Genomic DNA, 15,394 nt, shown 5'->3' on the forward strand with positions numbered 1-15,394 from the left:
TCCGGCCTTCCAACAGGCTCTTGACATCTGTATGCTGTGGTCCACTTTCCTCTGTCCTGGTGGATTTCTGCCTGTGTAAATTGCTTTATTATTTTAGTGACTTATTGGGAGGGAGCAGATAAACAGAGTTTGCTCTATCATATAAATGGAAGACTTCTTATGTCTTAGTTAAGTAGAACTGTAACATACGTGTTTCATAACTGCTGCCAAACCAGCCCTGTCTAAGTGGTTGTCATGTACTACTTGGCTTAAAAGATGATCTTCCTGCTCCCTCTCGTATCTCCCTACATCATTGCAACCATATGGATCTTTTAAGAAATCAGATCCCATCACACTGCTCTTTAGAAACTCATCAATGGGCCAGGCGCAGTGGCTCACGCCTGTAATCCCAGCACTTTGGGAGGCTGAGGCAGGCGGATCACGAGGTCAGGGGATCAAGACCATCCTGGCTAACATGGTGAAACCCCGTCTCTACTAAAAATACAAAAAATTAGCCAGGCGTGGTGGTGGGCTCCTGTAGTCCCAGCTACTCGGGAGACTGAGGCAGGAGAATGGTGTGAACCCGGGAGGCAGAGCTTGCAGTGAGCCGAGACTGCGCCACTGCACTCCAGCCTGGGCGACAGAGCGAGACTCTGTCTCAAAAAAAAAATCAGTGGTCCCCATTACACTTTTGGATCTTATTTTGAACTCAGACACCATTTAACCTCATCTTGTATCATCTCCTTGGCTTGCATGTTGTTTTTCAGGCATATCAAGCATGTTCTAAAATCAGAGTTCTTTGCTTTGCTGATTGTTAACAGAGAGGGACTGGAATGCTCTTGCCTCCTGCTGTTTCCTTAGCTGGTTCCTTTTCCACTCAGGTTTATATTCCTATGTCAAGTCTTCAGAGTCCTACATCCTTTTCTTTTGGCCCCATCTACCCATTCCTCTGGCCCCCTCTTCCCAACTGTATTACATTGTCATTTTGGTTTTTGTTTTTCTTCTATATTATTTATTTCTATTAATACTTTATATACTTAGTTTTCATGTGCACCTGCCACTAGGGTGTGAGTTTCATGAGATGAAGAACCTTGTTTTGTTTTTCATGTTTATTACCATGCCCTCAATGCTTAGAGTAGTTTCTGTCTCCTGGTAGGCACTCAGGTGTTTGTGTTAAGTAAATGAATGCCATTAGAAATGTAACTTGGAAGAGGTATATATTTTAAATTGGTAACTTATTTGTAACTAAATCAGAAAAGAATGATACTTTAATAAATAAAAATGAAAGACACTTGAGGATTTTGAATAAAATTATATCCAACATAATTGGTTAAATCATTTTAGCAGAGTCCAGTACTTAAAAAGTCTTAAGTGGGCTGTGTGTTCAAGGCATGCAGTTTGTAGAGCTGCAGTTGAGCATTTTGAACAAAGGAGTAAATTATCATTTTGAAATTGTAAAATTATTTTACTAGCTTGCATTTTTTCCCTTCTGTAGGAGAATAACACTAACAATATGTGAGAATAACATGAATAAGAAATGAACAGTAGTAATCCTTAGCATTGTGTAAGTACTGAATTTGTAAAGAGTAATAGTGCCATCTAGTGGAAGAGCTGGAGCTACAGATGAAACCAGAGTCCTTAAACCAGTTTTACGTTAAAGTGCGTAACACAGAGGAATTTACACTCTGTTGCCCTTTGTGCCTGTTCACTCATTCATGGAATGGAAATGTAATACTAATACTAATTACTGTCAAGAGAGGCGTTCATAGAACTCTGATGGTTAAAACGATGCATATAGGCAGTTACGCTTTCTTGAGACAAAGGAAGTCCTTAATAAACTGATAACAAAGATTACATTTTGTTACTGTATCAGTTCTTACAAGTGAGATGAGATTGAAAAGTAGTTTGGAGCCACATTGTGGAGGACACTTGAATGTCAGGCCCAGTAGAGGTTGATAACTGGCCAAAGGGAAGAAAGGAGTGGTAGTGTTGGCAGTGTCTGAAAATGGTTATAGTTGTTGAGTGGATTAGATTGGAGAGAGATTTGCAGTAGGGAGACCAGATGCAACTTAATTAAAAAAATGTATGTGCTGAGCAGTAAAAGCCTGAACTACAGTGGGTGGTAGCAGTGAATTGTGTGTGTGTGTGTGTGTGTGTGTGTGTGTGTGTGTGTGTGTGTGTTTTGAGACAAGGTCTCACTCTGTTACCCAGGTTGGAGCTCAGTGGCACAATCATGATTCGCTGCACCCTCGACCTCCCAGGGCTCAGGTGATCAGCCTCCTGAGTAGCTGGGACTACAGACTAGTGCCACGACTCCTGACTAATTTTTGTGCTTTTTGTAGAGACAGTGTTTCACCGTGTTACCCAGGCTGGTCTCGAACTGCTGGGCTCAGGTAGGTGATCCACCTGCCCTCGCCTCCCAAAGTGTTGGGATTACAGGCGTGAGCCACTGCACCTGGCAGTTTTTTTTTTTTAATTGCAAAAGTAGTACATGCTTATCATAGTTGAAAAACCATTGATAAGCACATTGCAGATACCATCTAAAATTTTTATCACCCATTAAATACCTTTTGGCAAGATTTAGAAGGATAGAATCAGACTGTACGTGTCATTTTATATAGTGTCTTTTTGCACATTTACTATAAAAATTTTCATGTGATTATAAATTTCATTTAATAGCTATATTACATTGTTCTATAGAAGTAGTATTTATTTAGCCAGCTAACTATTTAACGTTTATATTTCTTCCAGTTCCTTGCTATTGAAGAACAGTGCTTTAAATCACCTTTTGGCATGTATGTTACTTCCAGTTTGATACTGAAAACATTGCTCTGAATCACCCTTCAACTAAGTTTTGACTTACCTGTGATAGTCTTCTCATAAATTCCTAGAAGTGAAAGAAAAAAAAAAGCAATAAGGAGATATGGTTTTCATGCTTGAGTTAGTTACAGTTTAAGAAAACAGGCCGGCCACGGTGGCTCATGCCTGTAATCCCAGCACTATGGGAAGCCGAGGCGGGCGGATCATCTGAGGTCAGGAGTTCAAGACCAGCCTGACCAACATGGAGAAACCCCGTCTCTATTAAAAATACAAAAATTAGCTGGGTGTGGTGGCAGGCAACTGTAATCTCAGCTGCTCGGGAGGCTGAGACAGGAGAATCGCTTGAACCCAGTAGGTGGAGGTTGCGGTGGGCCAAGATTGCGCCATTGCACTCCAGCCTGGGCAACGAGAGTGAAACTCTGCCTCAAAAAAAAAAAAAAGAAAAAAGAAAAGATATTCTTTGTAATGATATGGGGTTGTGGAAATGGGAACTCTTAACATATTGTTGATGTAAATTCATTTGGTCCACTCTGTAGAGGACAGTTTGGTAATAAGTATCAGAAGCATTTATTTTACATAGTTTTTTTCTCTTTGCCTTTTATCAGATTACTTAAATGCATGTAGTGATTGAAAGTAAGTAGTAGACCAAATTCTGGGTGTGGTCAAAGGGATGGTATAGTTTTATTTTACTGTTTTAAAAAACTTCAGGTAAAATACACATAAAATTTGCCATATTAAACATTTTTAAATGTATATAGGTCACTAGTGTTAACTATATTCATATGATTTTGCACCTTATTTCTAGAACTCTTCATATTGCAGAACTGAAACTCTGTACCTACCCATTCAACAACAATTTCTCATTTCCCCCTTCACCCAGCCACCAATTTTTCTTTCAGTCTCTGAATTTTACTATTCTGGATACCTTATATAAGGGAAAGCATACAGTATTCTCTTTTTGTGACTGGCTTATTTCTTTAGCATAATGCCCTCTAGGTTCATCCAATTTGTAGTACATGTCAGAATTTCCTTCCTTTTTAAGGCCGAATAATAATCCATTGAATGTATACACTGCATGTTTTCATTTGTCCATGGCTGTATACTTGGGTTGCTTCCACCTCTTGGCTATTGTGAATAATGCTGCTATGGAATGTTGGTGTACAAATAATATCTTTGAGGCTGGTCATGTGGCTCACGCCTGTAATCCCAGTACTTTGTGGGTGGATTATTTTATGTCAGGAGTTTGAGACCAGCCTGGCCAACATGGTGAAACCCTGCTTCTACTAAAAATACAAAAATTAGCTGGGTGTGGTGGCTGGCGCCTGTAGTCCCAGCTATTTGAGAGGCTGAGGCAGGAGAATCACTTGAACCCGGGAGGTTGAGGTTGCAGTGAGCCGAGATCATGCCACTGCACTCTAGCCTGGGCGACAGAGTGGGACTCGGTCTCAAAAAAAAAAAAAAAAGTGTGTGTGTGTGTGTGTGTGTGTGTGTGTGTATATATATGTGTGTATATATGTGTGTGTGTGTGTTTGTCTTTGAGAACCTGCTTTCAACTTGTTGGGGGCATTTACTGAGAAGTTGAGTTGCTAGATTATACATTAATTCTATTTTCAAATTTTCTTGAGAGCTGACATACTGGTTTCCGTAGTGCTACAACGTTTTACATTCCCACCAACAGTGCACAAGGGTTCCATTTTCTCCACATCCTCACCAGCATTTGGTGCTTTCTGTTTTTGTTGATAGTAGCTATCCTAATGTATATTAGGTAGTATCTCATTGTGGTTTTGATTTGCGTTTCCCTAATAATGATGTTGAACACCTTTTTCATGTGCTTATGGCCATTTGTTTAGCTTTGGAGAAATGTCTATTCAAGTCCTTTGCCTATTTTATTTTATTTATTAATTTTTTTTCTTGAGACAGAGTATCGCTTTGTTGCCCAGGCTGGAGTGCCGTGGCACGATCTTGGCTCATTGCAAGCTCTGCCTCCCGGGTTCATGCCATTCTGCTGCCTCAGCCCCCTGAGTAACTGGGACTACAGGTGCCCGCCACCATGCCCAGCTAATTTTTTTTGTATTTTTAGTAGAGATGGGGTTTCACCGTGTTAGCCACGATAGTCTTGATCTCCTGACCTCGTGATCCGCCCGCCTCGGCCTTCCAAAATGTTGGGATTACAGGTGTGAGCCACGGCACCCAGCCTTGCCTATTTTAAAATTAGGTTGTTTTCTGTTGTAAGTGATGGTATCATTTTAGGTTGATGATATTTGTTATAGTCGGGAACTAGAAAGAATTTGGAGACCATCTAACTGACTTTGTACTGGAAATGATTCTGGAATATTTCCTGAAAGATGAGATAGTTTAGCCAGCTTCTGCTTGGAAGTTTCTGGTGTAAAGGAAACATACTGTTTTGAGAGTAGTCTGTTTTATCTTCTGGACAATTGCTAGAAATTTATATACTTTTTTATTTGTTTATTTTTAATATTTATGACATGCTGGCAGTAATAGAAATTTATAAGCTTTTTAAAAGAAATTAGCAAAAAATATTTGTCCAAATACATATATTCTTTTATATATGTATGTGTATGTAGGTGTATGTATATTTATATACTCACACTTTGGAGAAAATGTGGAGTACCAAAAATCACAGAAGATAATAAAAACCACAAATACTGAAAATGCATGACTTGAAACAATAGCCCATTATCCGAGATTCTCTCAGACTCCTTCCTTATGGTTTTTTATGGACCTGTTTTGTTTATAGGATTCTAGATAGATCATTTTGTTGGTGTTTAAGAAATTTTATTTTTGAAACGTTTTACTGTTTCATTATCGTTATTCATGCATTATTTCTCACTTAAAATTTTACTTGATTCATGTGTCAGAAATGTAAAAAAACTTTTTTACTTGTAAAGATATTCCAGAAAAAAGAAAAGAGAAATTACATTTTAATATTTTAAAATAAAGGATAAAAATAAAGATGTCATGAAGAGCGACAAAAATGGTGCAGGTCTTTGCATGTCTGAGAGTGGCTCTCCTTCCTATTCACCCGTGGACAGCAGCTTCACTGAATATCTTTTTGTCTTTTGGCCTAGATATTGTATTTTTTTCCTTTATCCTACACTGACTAGCATGTATCTTGGATATTGGTCTTTCATTAATGTGCCCTTATATTGGGAAGACTCAAGTTGTCTTTTGTTTTTGCTTCTCAGTTTATAGTTTTTTTCTTAAATCTTATTATTGGTATATTGAATGTTCTGAATCTTCACGCTGCTCATCTTTTGTTTTGCCTCACTTTTCTCATTTTCCTTCAGTATTTCCTATGGTTTTGTTGTTGATATTTTTTGTTATACTAATTCTTCCTTACTGCATGAGAACTCTGCTTGTCTAATGTTGGGAACATAGATTTTTTTGTCAGATTTTTGTGGTCTCTGTTGAAGAACGGGATTTATCATTGTGTTTACTTGGCTAGTTCACAGATTGTACAACTCAGGTCAAGTCAAGAAGGAATCAGGAGTTGTAGATGTTAGTGCCAGAATTTGCTGAGTCAGCCCAGATCTGACTGGGACCTTGCCTCTATTTTTGCCAGCACACCAGCCCCACCATCCAATTATTCTGGTATTGTACTCCCTGAATCCTCCCTGTACCTCTGGAAACCACAGCAGTCACAGCTGTCCTTGTTAAAATGATTTGGAGTAATGACTAAAATATTCACACCTCCAGAGCTTGGCAAAGTCTTGTAGAAATGTTCGGACCTATATAATGTAAATGCAAAATACTGTTTAGCCTACTAATAAACATTAATGAATTTTTACATTTTTAATTATTCTTTGAATAGAGACTATTTAAACTTCAGTAAATGCAGTAGTCCCCTGCTTATCTGCAGGGCGTGTGTTCCAAGACCCATAATGAATGCCTGAAACTTCTGATGATACTGAACCTTATACACTGTATATATTCATGTGTCACTTAATGATGGGGTACATTCTGAGAAATGCATAGTTAGGCATTTTTTCATTGTGTGAACATTGTAGCATGCACTTACACAAACCTAGATGGTGTACCTACTACCCACCGAGGCTTTATGGTATAGCCTATTGCTTCTAGGCTACAAACCTATATAGCATGTTACTGTTGTGAATAGTGTAAGCAGTTGTAATACACTGGTAAGTATTTGTGTATCTAATAATGCCTTCTGGTATACCTCTTGAAGGACCTGAGGCCATTTTACAGTTAACTTTTTTTTAATAGAGTATATTCTAACAATAAAAAGTGTAGTAAATACATAAACCAGTAACAAAGTCATTTATTTTCATGATCAAATATTATATACTGTACATAATTGTACTGTACTTTTATACAACTGGTAGCGTGGCCGTCACCACAAACACATGAGTAATGTGTTTGATGAGTACACATGAGTAATTGTGCTATGATGTTAGGATGGCTACACTAGGCGATAGGAATGGTCACTAGGTGATAGGAATTTTTCAGCTCCATTATAGTCTTACAGGACCACTGTTGTATATGCAGTCCATTGTTGGCCAAAATGTAATACAGTCACATTGTATGGGGGTAGTAACGTATACAACATGCTGGATTAAGGGATGATTTTTGTCCTGGGTGGAATGGACAAAAAGATGTAATTATGTAAAATATAAATTACGCTACTCAGAACAGCATGCAATTTAAAACTTAGGAACTGTTTATTTCTAGAACTTTTCATGTAATAGTTTTGGACCAAGATTGACCTTAGGTAACTGAAATCATGGAAGGTGAAATTGTAGACAAGGGTGGACTCTTATAAAATCTTTACTGTGGCATAAATAGTTTATAACATTTATTTTTGCTGCATATAAGCTATTATTTTACAGGCTCTGAGCTTTTTTGTTTGTGGAAGGTGCACATTTTTGGCATTGGCATTTTTTGCTTGTGTTAATTTTGGGACTATCTCAAACCTCTCTTTTTTAACATCTGCCATTTTTAATCTTGGAGATGTTCATCAGGTTATGTAATTAGTTTTTAAAATATATGTATCTTTTTTATCTTGCTGAACCAATGTTTTAGCTTGTCGAGTTTTTAAAAAACTTGACTTTTGTCATTTCTTCTTTTGGCTCTGTTGGCTTTGTTTCTTCTGATTTCTTAAGGATATATTTTAATTATAGAAAAAAATAAAATATTTTTACATGTTGAAGATACAAGGCCAGAAAAGAGGACAATGGTTATTAACTTTTCCTGGTTGACTTTGGTCTTAAATTAGTTAACATTTGGAGGGGCAGATTAGCTTTGTAGTGAAGAGTGGGGACTCTGGAGCAGTATTGCCTAAGTTTCAGTTCTGCTTCACCACTTACTAGCTCAGTGACATTCAACAACACATTTGGCCTCTGTTTCCTTGTCTGTAAAATAGGGATAATAATTGTACCGACTTTATATGGTTATTATGGGATTTAAGTGAGTTGGGTGCTTAAAACTGTGCCACACATAACAGTAAATACCTCAGAGGTTTTAGCCCCCAACAAAAAAAACTTGGAGGTTTTCTAGCTAGCATATCTCTAGCATTTAACCAGTGAAATTATGTAGTTTTATGGGGATACTCTTGAGTTTTCAGATGTCTGTAGCATTTTTATGTCTATAGCGCAGTGGTCCTCCCAAAGAGGAAGTGTTTGTTTTGCTGGTTAAGTCTTAGTATCTCGGTGATTGCAACTGGGTTCCCAAGTTTTAAACAATAATGTTCAATCAGTTTTTTGAGATTCTGGCTTATCTGAGTCAAGCCTGCTTGTCTGCTGTTTATGAAGTCTATCTCCTTTCAACTGGAGGTCATAAAGTATTTGCTGTTTACCCTTTTGGCAGTTCTTCATGATTTCTTGGAAGTAGTTGTTTGAGAAATCAAGTTGGTGCAAAGTGTTTTCTCCTCCCCATATTCCCCCACTGGCCAGTATTCTCAAATATGATTGATGAAGTTAGGACACTTGGATTCAATTAAAGTGGTGTCTGTGCCATTTCCTTGCCTGATTTAGATTTTCACTCTCTTTTGTAGAGAAAACAAAAGACATTGACGTCCTACCCTTAACTTCTATTTTAAGGTGTTAGACTGAGTTGCAGCTTTTGTTTTCTTTTGTTTTTTTTTTTTTTTGAGACAGGGTCTCATTCTGTTTGTTGCCCAGGCTGGAGTGCAGTGGCACGATGATAGCTCACTGAAATCTTGAGCTCCTGGGCTCAAGCAATCCTCCCACCTCAGCTTCCCTAGAAGCTAGAACTACAGGCACACACTACCACACCTGACTGATCTTTTTTTTATTTTATTTTTTATTTTTTATTTTTTTTGCAGAGACAAGGTCTTGCTATGTTGCCCAGGCCTGTCTTGAATTCCTGGGCTAAAGCGATCCACCCGCCTTGGCCTCAAAAAGGTGCTGGGATTACAGGCGTGTGCCACCAGGTCTGACCATCTGCAGCTTTTCCTAGAATTTATAGAAAAGAGAATATATGTTAGAATATAATAAAGAATTACATAAAACAGTATATTCTGACCTTATATTAAACAACTATAACATATATCATACCATATTATATAGTATACAGAATTCATATATTGCTAAGATGTACGTAAATATATCTTACATACTACATTACATGTCTGTTGATGGTAAAGGTAGATATAATGAAGGGAGATAAATGGAGATGGGAATGAAATGGGGGAGAGACAGATGAAATGCAGGGGTTGAGAGGGTGCACTGTGGAGTTATAGAGCTGCACTGTTCACTAGGCAGCCACCAGCCACATGTGCTTTTAACTTAATCAAAATTAAATAAGAATTAATATTCAGTTTCTCAGTAGCAGTAGGCACATTTCAAGTGCTCATTAGCCACATGTGGCTATTAGCTACCATGTTGGGTAATGCAGATTAAGAACATTTCCATTGTCACAGTAAGTTCTATTCATAATGCTTGATAAAGATTGCCAAAAAGATAAGTATTGATGAAGTAGATAGATACATAGGAAATGAAGAAATTGTATATGTAATATCTCTGCCCTAATAATAAATGCTGTGGGTGCCCCAGATAGGCAGTATTCACAGAAGATGGAACAGTGACAGGATTGAGTTAAAGATTTCACATCCTAGCATGTACTGTTGTAAAGGTGGAAGCATTTACACAAACGTTCCATGCCAGAAGTGAGACACCTAGAAGCAGGAGTTTGGAACAACACACAGTGACTCCATTGCAGTGGAAACAATCAGGCGGGTAAACCCCTCCATATCCTCCTTTCTTGGGCCAGATAGCAATGGCGAGGAGTCTGCCTATGTTGGAGCTTGGAACGGGAAAAGGGCAGTATCTTCTTCAGGCTGATGAGGGCCAGGAGTGATTGAGATAATCAATATGGAAAACCAGTTGCTGGAATAATCCATGTTGAATTTTTTTCCACCCTACTGACGGCCCAAGTAGGTTATTCATACAGTCTGTACTTTAAATAAAGGTGGCTGAACCACTAAGCATTTTTGGAAAGACAATACATAAGAAAGAGAGCTCGAAGGGAAGAACTTTCCCCTAGGAAATAGTTAATACAAAAAAACAATTATAGTAATGTGAAATAACTGCTGAAAATGCCTGAACATCTGGAGTTTCCTCTCCCTACTCCCATACCCAGTTAGTGTCCATCAGAAAACAGGGTGTCCTTACAGCCGTGTGCTGAGAGTATCTTCACTTCTGATCAGCAAAGTAATGTTTGGGAATTCTAGGCAGGTAAGCAAGGAAACAACATAAGTAACAGAGTCAAAACCATAATGGCTGTGAAATGAGAGGAGATGAGAGTGGAACAAGTGAGACATTTTGTGAGACTTTGGAAAACTGGGATTGTGCTGATGTGGTTTAAATTTGATGTAGTAGTGCTCTACCGTTGCACATAATGCATTCCTAAATATATATGAAAATAAGTCATACAAAATTTCAGCATCAAATGGGTATAAAAATACACAGAATTTCAGTATATCAAAATTGATATACCATGAGGGGCAGTTATTTTTTTCCTAGAGAGATTTTTAAAGATTATATATATATATATATGGAGTCTTGCTGTGTCGCCCAGGCTAGAGTGCGATGGCGCAATCATGGCTTACTGCAGCCTTGACATCCTAAGTTCAAGTGATCCTCACTATTCAGCCTCCTGAATAACTGGGACTACAGATGCATGCTGCCATGCCTGGCTAATTTTTGTGCTTTCTGTAGAGAGGAGATCTTGTTGTGTTGCCCAGGCTGGTCTTGGACTCCTGGGCACAAGTGATGTTCTCACCTTGGCCTCCCAAAGTGCTAGGGTTACAGGTGTGAGCCACTGCACACAGTCTAATTACAGTTTTTAAAATTACAATTATTGGTGCTTTTTAAGCACCCAAGGAATAGTTTAAAATTAGTAAGATCATAGGTAAATTATTAAAATACAGACAATGCCTTTTAAAAATGTAGCCTCTCCCAGCTAAATAGGAATAAGTAACTTTAGTAGTTAAGAGGAACTTGTCATCAAGTTGGGAAGTTTAGGTTATTTTTTGTTTCGGTTTGTGTTTTTCTAGAGATAGTCTTTCTATATTTCCCAGGCTGGTCTCAAACTCTTGGACAAAAGCAGTTGTGTCTCAGCCTCCTGGTTGAGACTATAAGCATGAGTCATGGCTCCTGGCATATTTAGTTATTTTTTATTTATTTATTAGGAGATGGAGTTTCACTCTGTTGCCCAGGCTGGAGTGCAGTGGCGCGATCTCGGCTCACTGCACCTCTGCCTCCTGGGTTCAAGCGATTCTCCTGCTTCAGCCTCCCAAGTAGCTGGGACTACAGGTGCAGGCCACCACGCCTGGCTAATTTTTGTATTTTTGGTAGAGATGGGGTTTCACCATGTTAGCCAGGCTGGTCTTGATCTCTTGACCTCGTGATCTGCCCACCTCAGCCTTCCAAAGTGGTGGTATTTCAGGCATGAGCCACTGCGCCCGGTCAGAATTTAGTTTTTAGTAGATCAATCTGGAAATTATGTTGATTTTAGTGGTGATCTCATTTTTATCAACTTCCCTTAAATCTGTCAAGCAAAAATGTGTAACAGTTATATTCTTTTGCTTTTTCATGAGATGTAAAGAAGCAGTGTCCTTCTCTGAATCCCTGCATTCCCTTTGCATTTGGATCACTGGAATGTTGATGCTAAATTCCAATTCAGAATCAGAAAATTCTCTTCTTTTCCTTTAGTATTGAACATACCGTGAGCCACCTGAATATTTGCCACTTAGCATGTCTGATATCTATCCTTGTTTCTTGTCACAAGTATCATCCACGTTACAGACACCGTTGTACAAAATTGAAATGCTGACTGTAACGTCATCATGGGATGGTTCTGACCTGCTTGCTAGTTGATATGTGAAAGCCTGAATTTTGCTTCAAAAAAGCCATTCAGGATTAACAGTGTATTGTGTAATAAAGTGGACTTTGTGTGAAAGTTGGAGATCCCTTGTAGATAATTCAGAACTACTGGAAGTTTCACAGTACACTTGTAAATGATGAAAGTGTTAAAGAGTTTCCTTTGAGAGTAAAACACAGGATGGCAAGGGAACAAAATCTGAAAGAAAAGAAAAGAAAAAAAAAGAAGGAAAACTAGGAAGAGTAAAGAAGACAGGAATACATAATACAGCTTTATTCATGCCTGCCAGAATGTTGTGTCCCCATCCAGAGTCATATAGGCCAGATGACTCTTTTTCCTCGACTCTGTCTTAGAATGTATCATCTGTGGGAAGGAGGGGAGCATCTAGGTGTCTGCTGCTAGTGAGCTAGGAGTTCTAGGATTGTCAGGTTCTAGGATTGTTAGGTTGGGCTTAGCCTGCTAGATTTTATTCTGTCTGTATTCAGGCATTGTTACCCCTTTCTGGCTAATCATCCAGCACCATTTCCCTCCATTTGAGGATTTATAGTCATAATTGGGCTGGGGGATGGGGGACTCCCTTTTTATCAGGTGATGCTGTCCTTGAAACCCCCAATAGCTTATTAGTTTCAAGATTCTCAGAATTCTTAGGCCTCTCAAATTAAATCTTCAGTACTACATAAAACATTTCAATACACTACGGGGGTGAAAAATTACCACCGTCTATACCTAACTGAAACCTTGCTGTGGCCAGGCACGGTGGCTCATGCCTGTAATGCCAACACTATGGCATTCAGCCTTTGGGAGGCTGAAGTGGGAGGATAGCTTGAGCCCAGGAGTTTGAGACCAGCCCTGGCAACATAGCGAGACCCTGTCTCTACATGACATTTTTTGAAAATTAGCTAGGCATGGTGGCACATGCCTGTAATCCCAGCTACTTGGGAGGCTGAGGTGGGAGGACTGCTTGAGCCTGGGAGGTTGGGAGTGCAGTGAGCCATGCTGACGCCACTGCACTCCAGATGGGCTGACCTGTCTCCAAAAAATAAAACCCTGCCATGGCACTTAAACTCCATTGTATGTGAGATGATACTCTAAAATTTAATCATAACATAATATTTAGCATTAGCTCTGTGCCAAGACACTGTTCTAAGTACTTTTTCTATTTTCATTAATTCTGTGATTGTCATAGGTACATTCTATTCTACCTATTTTATAAATGAGAACAGTGAGGCACAGAGGTGTTAACATACTGTCTTTAAGGGAAATTCGAAAAAATACATTAAAACCATTTAAACAGCTCTTGCTCACATTTTGATGTATTTCCTTTAGTCTTTAAAAAAAATCATAGATTAAAAATGTCATTGTAAACACTGTTGTAAAAAAAAAACAAAAAAACACGGCTGTAGCCATGCTGTGTGTACAAAGTCAATTCCTGCTTGGATGTCTATCTTGGTTAGTCTCCAGTGAGTGATATATGGAGTAAAATCATGAACTCGGAATTGGGAGTTACGGGTTCTAGAAGTTACTCTATGAACTGGAATAAATTGTAGACTATCAAGGCCATTCTTCATTTTCATGCTGTGGATTTCAAACTTAATGATTTATAAGACCTAGCTTTAAAATTCAGTGCCTTTAACTTTTTCCGTATTTCTGTCTCATAGTTGGATACTTCTGAGTACTTTAATTCAACTTATAAAAGTAATATACGGAGTTTAAAATTTTCTTTCCTTGCCTCTTTTTCCTAAGAATTTTCCCATCATAAAACCAATACATAATTATTAGAGAAAATTTGGAAAATACTGAAAAATAGAAAAACTGCCCACAAATTTACAGCAATCACTGAAAACCATTATTAAAATTTTCATATATTTTGTTTCACTGTGTTTTTTTTGTTTTAAATGGTTGCAAATATACAGTTTTATTTTATTTTATTTTTTTTTTGAGACGGAGTCTCCCTCTGTTGCCCAGGCTGGAGTGCAGTGGCGCCATCTCAGCTCACTGCAAGCTCCGCCTCCCGGACTCACGCCATTCTCCTGCCTCATGCTCCGGAGTAGCTGGGACTACAGGCGCCTTGCCCAGAGAATTTTTTGTATTCTTAGTGGAGACGGGGTTTCACCGTGTTAGCCAGGATGGTCTCGATCTCCTGACCTCGTGATCCACCCGCCTCGGCCTCCCAAAATGCTGGGATTACAGACATGAGCCACCGCGCCTGGCCATGCAGTTGTATTTTTTAAAAAGTCTTTGCGAAAGTGAGTTTCTTCAACTTAACATAGGTAGTCAGATTTATATTGTCTTTTATTGTTTAAATTTATTTGATTTCTTTTCTTTTTTTGAGTCAGAGTCTCAGTATGTTGCCCAGGCTGGAGTGCAGTGGCTGGGTCTTGGCTCACTGCAACCTCTGCCTCCCAGGTTCAAGTGATTCTCCTGCCTCAGCCTCCTGAGTAGCTGGGATTACAAGTGCATGCCACGATGCCGAGTTAATTTCTGTATTTTTAGTAGAGACAGGGTTTCCCCATATTGGCCAGACTGGTATCTCTTTTCTTTCATTTCAAATAAGAGTGGAATTTTTTTTAAGGTCTATTTATCCACATGGGGTTAAATAAGTTATACTTGTTGGACCTATTGAAAGAACTGGAGCAGTGGGTTACCGAAAAGAATATTGAGGCTGGGCACAGGCTTATGCCTGTAATCCCAGCACTTTGTGAAGCCGAGGTGGGAGGATTGCTTGAGACCAGGAGTTCAAACCAGCCTGGGCAACATAGCAAGACCTTGTCTCTACAAGAAATACAAAAATTAGTTGGGTGTGGTGGTGTGCACCTGTAGTCCTGGCTACTCAGGAGGCAGAGGTGGGAGGATCATTTGAGCGCAGGAGGCAGAGGTTGTAGTAAGCTGATACTGCACCACTGCATTTCAGCCAGGGTGACAGAGTGAGACCCCATCTTGGAAAAAAGAAAAGATTGGAAGTATGTCAGTGTGCCATTGTAATTTATTGGTGGAGTGCTATCATTGGTAACGATATCATATAAATGTATTTAACCCCTCCTAGCTTTTGAAGTAAGATTCATGTTAGAGCTAGAATTTGTCTGGGTGCAGTGGCTCATGCCTGTAATCTCAGCACTTTGGGTGGATCACCTGAGCCCAGGAGTTCAAGACCAGCCTACGCAACGTGGCGAAACCCAGTCTCTACAAAAAAAAAAAAAAAAAGAAAAAAAAGTCT

The 15,394-nt window shown here is 39.0% G+C and overlaps 1 protein-coding gene across 1 annotated transcript in view; it reads left to right on the top strand.

Moving 5' to 3' along the window:
- RPRD1A (regulation of nuclear pre-mRNA domain containing 1A) overlaps window positions 1-15,394 on the top strand; it is a 79,404-nt gene that overhangs the window by 47,442 nt on the left and 16,568 nt on the right. The window lies entirely within an intron of this gene.

The sequence above is a fragment of the Hylobates moloch genome, unplaced genomic scaffold, assembly GCF_009828535.3.
Source record: "Hylobates moloch isolate HMO894 unplaced genomic scaffold, HMol_V3 SCAFFOLD_5, whole genome shotgun sequence".
NCBI classification, from domain to species: Eukaryota; Metazoa; Chordata; class Mammalia; order Primates; family Hylobatidae; genus Hylobates; species Hylobates moloch.